The sequence below is a fragment of the Cyprinus carpio genome, chromosome B7 (assembly GCF_018340385.1).
Source record: "Cyprinus carpio isolate SPL01 chromosome B7, ASM1834038v1, whole genome shotgun sequence".
NCBI lineage: Eukaryota > Metazoa > Chordata > Actinopteri > Cypriniformes > Cyprinidae > Cyprinus > Cyprinus carpio.
In genome coordinates, this window is record NC_056603.1 from 19,192,370 (window position 1) to 19,204,757 (window position 12,388).

The window sequence follows — 12,388 nt, forward strand, 5'->3', positions numbered from 1 at the left end:
AATTCATAGTTTTTTAGTAAGTAAAATGCCTTTTAGTGTAATGTCCATCTTTAGATTATTGCTGTCAAATCTTTAATCATTTTTATAAAGTAAACATAAGAATAAAGTTAATATTGTTTTTAATATTTCAATATATACGTTTACTGGACCGAAGCAACATATCAATTACCCATACATGTTTATTTATTTATTTATTTATTTTTTAAATACATTAAAATATATCACATATGATACATAAGGCTTTAATTGTACATCTCTCAATCATCATTGTATTGCATTGCATATTTTGGCCCCAGTTAAAGCTACAGAGCTTTAATAATAAAAATAAAAAAAACATTGATTTTTTTCATGGATATCATCTTACCAGGCATATTATTTGGAGATATACAGTGAAAACTGATATGTTTATGTACTTTATATATATGTTTGCTGTTATAAAATCTTTTTGACTTAACCATCAGAGTGTCATCTTACTTTTTGGCCATGTAAATAACACCAACTGCACTAAACGGCGTATTTTTGCTCAGTTTGGGTCTCTGAGAGAGATTCTCAAGACTATTATTCATATATCAGGTTTCACAAGGAGCACAACCTCTTATTTTTCAGTGAAAGCAGCAGTGCACTCTGGTTTGGTATACATGACTGTAATGTCTGCAGACTTGCTCATATTTTCTGAAACGTGTGCATATCGGTTTTCCTATAGTTGGGTTGCCAAAACTCTTCGACAATTCACACACTCCAGATCCCATCCTGTCTCCTCAATCCTCCTGTAAACAAACTGCATGACTGAGCTCTAGAAATTGCTCTGCTGAATGTCAGTCTCAGTGAACTGACCAATACTGTCGAGGATGTCTCATCCTCCGCTTCCTTATTGGAAGACGCGTCTTGAGTTTGATTGGTCAGTCCAGCGCCGTCAGGAGCGTTGTGATATCGCGATATTTGTGGCATATGTTGTCTCGCTGCAGCGCCGTAGCGGGCTGAGTGTGGTGCTTGACTGCCAGTGGAGCCACCGTCTCTCTCTCAAGCGAAGTGCAAGCTCAGATATCAAGGCTGTTTACGTTGCCTTTAAACTTTTGAAGGGTCTGAGGAACAGCGTGCTTGAATGTCTCAAAGGTGAGTAAATACTGCTTCTCTGCGTCCTGGCGAGTATGAGTCTTTTTGCTCATTTAGTTGCAGTGCTAACATGTCGACAGTGCAGTGTCTTTGAGTTGAGCGACAAAACTGCTAGCAGCTAGTCTCAGTCATTTTAGTTCGTTTAACTCTTAACTGCTTAAAATCAATAAAAGATAAACTCTAGTTCCCATAGCAACATCACTGCGCTCGTCCCTTTGACAGCGTGTCCTTGCGACTGTCGCGGAATATAAACAAGTTCCCGTAACGTAACGTCACCTTGCTAATCAGTGCTAGTGAGGAATAAACAGTTAAACCTCACTTGAGTGTGATGGCAGCTCTGTAACACTGACAGACCAACAGAAACCTCTTCTTTCTGTCCACGCTCTGCCAGTGTTTGTCTTGCGTGAACGTGGCGTGTGCCGTGCTGTCAGTGATCGGACTCTCACTGAGAACCAGTCTTTGCAGGATTGCCTCCTTTTGGGCACATGTGGTTTTGTTTGCAAGATACTATGGATACATTGATAGGATGGGTTTGACTAACGTTATCTGTTTTTCTTTGAGATGACCGCAGTGTTCAGATATGTTACTGTCGCTTTTATAAGCGGAAGTGGTCCATTGGCATAGTGCAGGTATGATGAATGAGCACATACCTGAATATAAAACTGATTCTTTGAATTTAAAAAGAATTGTGGTGGTACAATGTTAATGTTTCCTAGAGATGCACTTGGTAATATTTTGTTAATTTTTTTAAAAAAGCAAGAAATATAATTATAGAGATTATAAAATGTAAATTATATGAGAAGACATATCATTCCTTTACAAAAAATAAAAACTATTTTATTCTACATGTGATGTGAACATGCATTGGTCATGAAGGGACATCACATGATATATTATTACATTATTCATTTGACAGAGAGACTTATTAAATAATATACTTTATACATTACACAGCTCTGTGGAAGTTCAGGTATTTCCTAATATTTGCTGTCATCCACTGTATATTTGCTCATCCGGGAAACTGAGATTTCTATAATATTCTAGTATTTATTAATATTTTGAATTAGCCTTTATTTGTATTATTTCCGTTTTCATTTTATTTTTAGTGTTAGTATTTTATGTGCTAATTTTTTTATATTTCTGTTTAACTTTTTTTATTTCAGTTTTATTTAATTAAATCAGTCCTTGAACTTACACTTATTTATCAGTTTCCAGGGAAAAACATTTTAATTTGTTTAAAGTTTTCATTGATATATTTATTTTTTATATAGTTTTAATTTATTTTATTTTATCTTTATTTTTGTGATCCAGTATGATTTTTAACAGTTTTAGTTGCTTTTCACAGACTGTTGATGATGCATTTCCACTAAAATTAACATGGCAAAATAATATAGCACTTTAAAAAATTTAGTTAATTTTATTCTTTTCCTTTTTTGGAAAGTCTAGGAAGTGCAATAGTGGATTGCTTTTTTCTTTGGCTATTGAAGGAAATGGGAATAATAATATTCGCTATAATCTCCCTTGTACATCTTATGAAATTTAGCCTGCTATGTTGACTTGCACATTTAATTATGGAAATGTGAAAAGGGTCCATAAAGTGCAAAACCATTCAGTTGAAATAAGTCTGATGTTGAAGTGAAAGACTTTTATATCAAGAAATGTTATGAATAGGCCTAGTTATTCTTTCATTCTTTTGGATTGTCACAAAAATATCAGCTAGCACCCAATTTTGAGTATGCATGCTCATTTGGGAGCGGCAGACACCTGGACCAGTAACAAATTGGCTGCGGTATGGGCTTTACATTAGCTAAGTGCTATCTGAAATGGCTACATGAGTTGGTTATAGTTTCAGGGATCAGGTGTTCAAAGGCCAGCGCGGAGTCATCATATTTGTGCTGTGTGGAATTGGCAAACTGTCCAGTCCAGTATATGGTGAGATTTGTGGAACTATTTTTTTAGTTGTAGGTTGTGCCAGCTCTGCTGGAAAGAAACAAATAGTTATTTTGTGCTGCTCTTCTTCAAGTAGAGATCTTCATCTCCTCTCTGGAGTCACCGCTCGAGTGACTAAAATCACTTGTTTTTAAACTGCAGTGCTTTAAAACGTAAATTAATTTACAAGCTTTTATGACGACTCTGCACAGAAATGTCATGTGAGCATAACCACAAAAGAGATGATAGTCTGTCGGGTTGACAAATTTCTTTTACCGTTATATATAGCATCCGATTTTACTGTAAAATGAAACAATCAAGTATAATTTTTTTTTTTAATTTCACAATACATCTGTAAAATTAATAATTTTGCTGTCTTGTTTTCTCCTTTTTTTTTTTTTTTTTTTTTTTTTTTTTTTTTTTTTAAACATTAATATATCAAGATTTTATTTTGTCTGAAAACCACAGGGATCCCTTATAGTTCTCTTTTGTTGACAACAGTTGGTTTTTAAACACTTCTTAGTACAAGTTTGGGAAGTTGGTTGGCACATGTTGAGTTTCGAGAATAATGTTACAAGTGGTCCAAATGCAGAACCGATGTAAAAAACAAAAAAAAAACAACCCGAACCATGACCTGCTTGCATATAAATGTTCACTCTAAAATACATGGTACATGTATTTATGTAATTAAATCACAGCCTTCTAAATTTGATCATTGCAGCCATATCACAGTTTCTTTTTATTTCGATTTATCGTGCCGCCGTAATTGGGATACAGAGTGTTCCTGACTTTGCTAATGTGTCTTGAAGCCTGGTAACTATCTGCCTAGACCTGTAAATGAGGCAAACAGTTCTCAATGGCTCAGTCACGTTCCACTGTCTCTGATCAGCTTTATCACATACTGCACATTTGCACTCCAAAGAAATGAAATAAAACAGTCTAAATCCATTTTCTAACATAAGCGTAACAAGTTGGTGTCCTCTGATAAGAAAACACAGACTTCAATTTTCTTCAAAGACGTGACCTCTTACCTTACTTGTCTTTTATCAACCTCTTATCACAACTTATTATAATGGGACTTCTTCAAACCCCATAGTTCAGTTTGATTAGGAAGCATATGATATTTCGTCACACTAATTGTACTAGAAGGTGCATGAGGGAATTCTGGTTAAATTTGGCCAGGGGGGAAATCTGGAGCACAAAAGAGTGTAGTAAGAAAAGAGGGCAAGTAAATTGGCAGGAACTCTGGCCTAGTTTTCAAAAGGCAGCTGAGAGTGCGTTGATGTTCAGCTTCTGTGGCTGCATTATGTGGGTGGAAGAAGACATTCATAACGAAAAAATGCTCTGTCATAGTTATCATTTGGGGAAGAGTCTACATAAAGTTATTGCTGAAGAAATAATTCAGGCTATTTTTAGTAGTATTCAGGCTTTAACATGAAAATCCACTATTCACCTGTTATAAAAATAGTAGTTTGTTGATTTAAAAAGGCATTGTGTGCCATTCTTGAGCTGATGGAGTCCATTATAATGGATGGTTGTCTGTGATACTGTTGTAAACACATGGCCAGGGCCTCCTGTGGGGACTAATATCAGTCAATTGTGGGAAGTCGGTCCCACTTGGCCCTTGGCTGGACACTTCCTGAGCCATTGGACACAGGGGCCACTCGTAATTTGGATCACTCGGGTACTCTTGATGAGTGGAGAGCTGGCCAAGGAGCAGTGCTGGCCCAGGCCCTCTGCCAGCATCACTAATCCACCGCTGCCGCTCTCTCCCTCCACACAGCCAGGTTTAAAGGAAACTCGGCGAAACCTTGCTCTACCAAACTGGGACAGAAAACACTATGTATGTAAAGGGCACTAATGGATTTCAGGCACCCGAGATCAATAAAACCAGCAGACAGAAAAGGTTTATGGCTTTCTTGTAACAGATATGCTAACCATGTTGCTGGCTTTGAAATTGACGTTTTTCTCAATTGAAGAATAGTGGGTTGTACTTTAGCAGTGTGCATGATCTTTTGCTTGTTTCCGAAGAAAGATATCCCTAATTTTTGTGGAGTCTTTTTATGAAGAAGGGGCTACACTTTTTAAAGATTAATTTAATTTCTGTAGTAGCTTTTTTAGGTAGCTTTTTCATTTGCTTGATACACATTGTGTTTTATTAATATGATCTGCAGTTATTTTCATTGCTTTGTATTTTTTGTACCAATAAATGCAATGTGTTTAGACTTTCTGTTGGACTTAAATAGTTTTTGAAATATATTTCTAATGCTAATGCTATAAGGCCTCACTTGTCTTCAGTTTCATAACCCATTTTCAAATATGTCCTGACAAGTCTAGGGATGTAACAATAAACTGCGAGCCGGTTAAAAATAGATTCAAAGATGTGATGATTCAGATTGGTTGAGATGCCAAACAAATCACGATACAATTCGAGTAGTTTATATGAATGGATCTCTGAGGGGAACTGTCTTTAGAAAAGTTTACGTGGTATTTCCTTTTCATCTTGCCTCTGAACAATGCAAATTAAAGTAGTGTTCATAAGCGCAGCTCTGCTTAGTTTACAGCGGTAACCCAGGAAACACTACATCATAAGCGCCACCTCTTCGCCTTGGAATTATAAATTTCTATCTGACATTTTTGTCTAAATGGATTTATTCACATCACATATCCCTATTCTGTGACAACTTATTTACATTATGTGATGTTTCTTTTGTAAGCATAGCTGTCTACGTTTTGGGACTTTTTTTGGAAAACAAATAGGGTTCTGTCTACAGAGGTCTAGTGGTCGACCGATACATCACATCGGCCGATAGGTTTTTCTGCTTGGCCGATGTGTTTGAGGCGGGACTTTTATTTTGACGGCATTGAGAGCGGCAGTGGCAGCACACAGTGCTCACACTCTCCTTTTTGTTTGCCATCATCGTTAACCGTTCTGTCTAATACAGATAGAACGGTTATACAAAGGAATTAATGTATACAAAAAATATTATAACAATTGCTTTTATATTACTAGTAATATGCAAACATTATAATACTTTCTAGTTTGCCGTCAATATTAAGCAAATACGCATTTATATAATTTAAACAAATCTTTGAATGACTAATGAACATTTAATTTTACAAACCTTGTAAACGTAGTCGAATCCAGCTGTGAGATCTTGTGAAGTGTGCATTTTTATCCAGCATGATCCGTGTGTTCTCTGTGTGACGGTCGGTCTGTGAGAATTGAATGCTTTAATCTTTAAACTTGTGATTTGAAATTATGCTGCGCTTTATGCATTTGCCCACAGTCATATTCATGTCATTTTTACTCTGTGCTGTATGTAAAATGAGTGTTACCCTGGCTTTATTTGAAAAATACGATTCCCAATGCACACAAACTTCCCAGAATACTGAGTGCCCTGTTGGTTACAGTGTTTACTTCCTATTTAATCATAAAAACTGCTCAGAACACAGGTAGTACCTTATAATTCCAAGGTGGTGACCTGCTGGCAGAGAGTGAATTTGCATCTCATTCAGCTCATCTGCTGTTTCGTTCAGATATGTTTTATGTATAGTTTCACAAAACTAAAGTCAGACCATTCTGTTTTTGCTTCAAATTTCTATATTATACAGTCTAATTTAGATTAAAAACTGCTCATGCTGCATGTATGCTGCATCTTTGTTTGGATCATGATTAAAATGCAGTGGTTGCCTCTAATTTTAAATGGAAAGAGCACAAACAAAGCCTTAGTTTGTTTATATGAAGAGATTTCTTTTATTTGAGTAACTTACTTATTTGTTTTGGGGAGAAAATCGAATCATGAAACGAATCGGATCGTTACATCCCTGGACAAGACTCTGTTTGTTTTTTCCCCTCTTAAAAGCCTATCAGCCCTTTTCTCTCCAGTCATTGTGCATAGCTAGCAGCCACTGCTAGATAATTTCTGTCTGTTTGGTAAATGACACTCATTTTACAGTGTAAGGTCCGCTCTTAAAAGTCTTTTAAGCTCTGCATGTCAGAGGCCTTTAATGAAGCCATTTTAGTGCAGCACTGTCTTTCTTTATTCACTTTCAAGTCCCGATTCCGATACCCATTAAAACATATCAACTATACATACACACTACATATAATAGGGATCGACCGATATGCATTTTTCAGGGCCGATGCCGATACCGATTATTACAGATCAAGGAGACCGATAACCGATATTTTGAACCATGTGTCTAGTGTAAAAAATGAAAATTAATGTCAAAATTAAGAATAAAAAGGCCTCTGACAAAGACTCTCTTTAAATTATTTTAACACATCTTTAATTCTGAGAACTGTTCATAATAACAACATTAATATTAATAATAACAACAACATAAGCATCCATCAGCAGCATTCTGTAAACTAAGTAAAACTTGCATCCATCAGCAGCATCCTATAAACAAATTTAAACAGCAACAAATGAACAAATAATGGAAAATAAATGTAATCTCTCTCTCTCTCTCTCTCTCTCTCTCTCTATATATATATATATATATGCACGTGTGTGTGTGTGTGTGTGTGTGTGTATATTTTTAGCATTTTATTTGCAACCCAGAATTGCATTGCTTTAAAATCACACACAACCCATATTGTCTCATAGTGTTTTTTTTTATCTTTGATGTGTAAAATGTTTGTTTGACTGTTTATCACGGCGATACAAACTAGGAAGTATACAGGACAGCGTCATCCAGAAACGTGCAATGTGAGATTATTGACAATTTACGTTATTAGCGTAGGGTTATTAGCAGGGTGCGATTTGTGAAATAAACAGAGGGGGGGGATGCTTTAGTTTAATAAAAACATAATTTTTTTAATACGACGGAAATTGTATTTAGTGTGATCTCAGTTTAATAAAAACATTGTAAGCCTACGTTAGGCCCATTAATTGTAATGATTTAATGTCCACGGTTATTCAAACAACAAATTACATAGAGAAAGCGAGCAAAGAACACAACGGAGCTTTTTGAAACTCCGAATCAGTTAAACCATTGCATCGCAAAATTATTCACTGTTTCGAAGCGCTCCAATCGGATCGCGTATCGCGAATCATTTGATTTAGATCTGGACGTCAGAGCGGGTTTGCATGATGTTTTTATCCCCACCGGGGATAAAAGTTATTCAGCAGAGGCAGGGATGCATAGACCAGAAGGGGGGAAATCCCCCCCATCCTGGTTATTAGTCAAATGAGAGAGCGCGGCCGCGGAGATAACTAAATCAGGAATAGGGAGCTCGCGTCGCGTCAGAGCTCGCGCTTGATGCCCTTTCAGCTCTTCAAAAATTGCATAATGGTAATTCTGAATCTGTATGATAAATTATTTTGCAATCATGTTAGAATAAAGCAATATTTATCCAAATATGCGCAATTTTTTTTTGACTAAGAGCCCTAACGGAACGGACGCTGTTCAGTGAAGCTATGTGAACAACAAAAAAAAAAAAAACCCGTAGCAGACGTGAGTGAATTCATTCGTGTTTATAATCTATTCACAATACAACGTTAAGTTGGCCGAATGGTGAGAGAAGTAGGTTTTAGTTTCACTATCTCAGCACTGATGTGATGATCCGTTAAAGCATATCACTGCAATGAGGGACATTGACCGGAATTCACAGTATAATAACTGAACGACGCTTGTCATCATAAATCGATTATATTTAGGTGTTTTGCAACTTCAGTGTAGTGATTTATTGCAACTTCAGGAACGTTTACTGCATTCTTACCTTCGATAGATAAGTATTGATGTGTGATGATGATCACTGAAGCAGCTCCTGTGCTTTCGGTGTGAGAGCGGAACATTTTCCAGCAGCGCCAGCCGTATTGATTGGCCAGGCTCGTGACTCCCAACAAAATCAAACGGACGATGTGGGCGGGGCTTAGTCTAGGCCACAGAGCGGTGCGCTCTGACTGAGGTGGCTGGATCAGTACCAGATCGCGCATTTCAAAATAAAATGGTTTTATCGGCAAATCGGTTTTGAAAATGGCCGATGCCGATAACAATAAAAATGCTTAATATCGGCGCCGATAATCGGCCACGCCGATAATCGGTCGACCACTTCTGTAGACCACAAATTGGTTGTTAGATTCTTGAGTAAATTGCCGCTCAAGTGTTAAGAATTTAAAAAAAGGCATTTTTAGGACCCGAGCACCACGGTGCGAGGACCCTCTTGGAATTGCTCCGTTTCTTATTGTTTTCTTTGTATTTAATTTAAAATAAACAAGTTCTGCAAGTTTTTCTCTTGATTTCTGCTTTGTAACCTAGATAAATAACAAAGTTTGTGTGTTTTGAGCTGAGCTCACAGAGGGACTGTAGACATCTCGTCTGTTGTGCTACAGTACATAAGTAAGTGTCATGGTCCATTGGGATCATCTGGGGGGATGGGGGGTGGGGCTATCTTGCTGTGTCACTCGGGGCACCTCCAACCCAGTTCGGTTCACAAACGCACCATTCATATTTCAGTAATGCCCAACTATCCTAACTTCAACAGTGCAAATCCCACCAGCCCTGTAACAAAGACCTTAGGCCCTGTCTACCCGAGCATCAAGAAAAACAGTATTTTAAAAACAATACAGATGGTGTTGTTCTTTCTCTTATCTATTGTTTTAGCTGCTGAACGAACAAAGCAAAGGGAGGGGGTGTCAGGGGGTCCAGTCTAGCAATTATTATTTGGCAAAGCACCCACCAACCAGACTTTATATGTGCGTGCCAGCTTTGTGACGTTCTCACAGTTATGGTAGTGATCAGACTACACACACTGGGTTCTGATGGAGGAGTTCTCGTTGGCCTGCTATGTTTCCTGCTGTCCAATAAGCTGTCAAGCTATTGACATGACTGTTGGACATGTCACACCCCACCTGCTCTGCTCCCCCACCCAGCTGAGATCAGATACAAGCGCCTGGACCCTTCCCAAGCTCTTGATTTTTCCAGTCTCTTTAGTGCTCCAGTGAGTTTTCAGTGGCATGTGCCTGGTTGAGCTAGACGAGGCATCAATGATGGTTGAGTTGATCTATGAGTTACTTTCACACCTGCACGGCCTCTGGCTTTTTGACGAAATATGCTGTTTTGAAGCCAAAATATATCACTTAAAGGATTCCTGAAGAGCCTAAAAGGTTTTTTTTTTCTTTAAGGAAAGCAATGTACTTTTTCCTCTAGTTTTCCAATTTTCATCCGAGACATGTTGCACTCGGACCTCCTACAAGGATCTACTTTCACGCCATGTCGCCCCTCGATAGTTTGCAGGTGTGAAGAGAATAAGAATGTGACCTTCTGTGAAAGACAAGGTGCAACTGTAGAGCTTTGCCTTGATCTTCAGCAAATACTGTGCTGCTGATTATCTTGAAGCTTCTTAAAATCCATCAAAGGATTGTGTCACATGAGAGCTTTGGCATCTCATGACAAGCATGAACCCTTTGATTTCAGCTAATACAAAGAAAGTTTTGCAAATCTGTAATGCAGTTTGGATGTGCTGGATTTGCTGTTGGCCTGTTTTGACTGAAAATACCGTATTTTTGAAAGGACAGTTCTGGTCGTACGCTGCTGTTGGGCATTGTCAGTTCAATGTTGTTATTGCACTCTTCTCAATGCATGTTTTCTGAAAGCAGCTTTAGAAAGATCAATGCTTTAAACCCCCAGTGACAGTAGGAAGAAAAACTCCCTTCCTGCCTATATCATCTAAAGAGAAAAACACCATGACTGGAAACCTGTCCTCTGGCTGATACTTATTTGTCTTTATAGTTTCAGCCATATAATTAACAGACTTCAGCAGTTAAAGAGTACTGGAGGAGAGCTTTGAAGACTTAGTGTTGTTGAAGGGATGCAGAAAGTAAATGGCGTAGCTTCACCTACTGTTTTTACCTCACAATTGCCTCTTGAACAAATTAATTTAATCAGTCAGTAAAACGATTCTCAAACTTTCAAGTTAGCCGTATGAGTCATACTCATTCACATGAATCGTTCAAAGTTCACAATTGACCTTTTCGTAATTTTATAGTTTATTTTATAGTTTATTTTATAGTTTATTTTATAGTTTATTTTATAGTTGTTGTTTTTTTAACCCTTTTGTACATGAATATTTCATTTGCAAAAATGGATTATTGCAAAAATTTACTTATTGGTTATTTTGATTAGGTTAAAAAAGAACTAAAAAAATACTGGCAACTAACACAATAGAACAAAATAAAAATGTGATGATAAAAAATATGAGTGTTGAATTTTAAACAACAGAGTTATCTGTTATATAAACAGATATAAATAAACTCTTCATATCCTTTTTTTTATCAGGCAGACTATTGAACTATCTATGACCATCTCAAACAATTCTGTAAATTGGCAACTTAAAAAAAGGGCACCAAAATATATTAAGCCTACAACAACTGAAAGCATTATTTCATAAATTAATACCATAGATATCACATATAATATCACATTTAACAGAAGATATTGATCTCAAATATCTATTTATCATGTAAAATGAATAGTCCCTTAGTGTTAGCAATAAGACTTATGATAATTATTTCATGTATATTCAGGCATCCTCGTTTCTTAACTTCTATTTATAAAGTTTGGCTGTTAAACACACTCTTTTTCCACAGGGGGAAGTAAGACTTTTTTTTCCCTTTTTTTTTTCCTTTTTTTTTTTTTTTTTTTTTTTTACAGTGCTTCAGAAGGGCTGTCTGAAAAATCCCTTCAAAGTGCGCAGCTCAGTCGTCTGCACTTATTTGCCCATCTCTCTGCATGCATAATAGCTCTTTTTTTTAAGCGTCCTTTGTGCTGCTTTGGCTCCTTTGGCTGATGGAGTGCTTTGAGGTCAAGAGAACTACTATTTATCAGGCCTTCTTTAGTGAAACCTATAGGAGAGTTCTTGAAAAGCACATTTAGCCAACATTTGAAGCTATGCTTAAATGGATCCCTCTCATAAGGAGCCTGCCTAATCAAAAGAAAGCATTCTTGAGTTGTAGTGTGGCTGTTTTTATTAAAGGTGAATGGAGCTCGAGGTTGTGTGGTCTGTGTGTGATAGGAAGTTGGGTATTTAAGTCTCTCAACTAGAGGTCGACCGATAGTGGATTTTGCCGATACCGATAGCTAGGTTGGACCACACTGGCCGATACCGATTAATTAACTGATAGTTTTTAAAATGGATACTGAACAAAAACTAAAATAGTGCTTTTTTACAAAAAATAAAAAACAGTACTGAACCATAATAATTGTGTTCCTGTGGCTCAGTGGTAAAGCATTGCCTTAGCAGCACAAAAAAAGTTTGTAGGTTCGATTCCCAGGGGAACACATGTTAGCCAAAAAAAATGTTAGCTTCAATGCACTGTAAGTCGCCTTGGATAAAAGC

At 37.0% G+C, this 12,388-nt stretch overlaps 1 protein-coding gene across 1 annotated transcript in view; it reads left to right on the plus strand.

Moving 5' to 3' along the window:
* Window positions 1-957: 957 nt before the first annotated feature.
* LOC109093126 (D-glucuronyl C5-epimerase B-like) overlaps window positions 958-12,388 on the plus strand; it is a 48,904-nt gene continuing 37,473 nt past the window's right edge. Inside the window, exon 1 of the mRNA XM_042727725.1 lies at window positions 958-1,113. The gene's annotated coding sequence lies outside the window, so the exon portion shown is untranslated. The remainder of the gene's footprint in view (window positions 1,114-12,388) is intronic.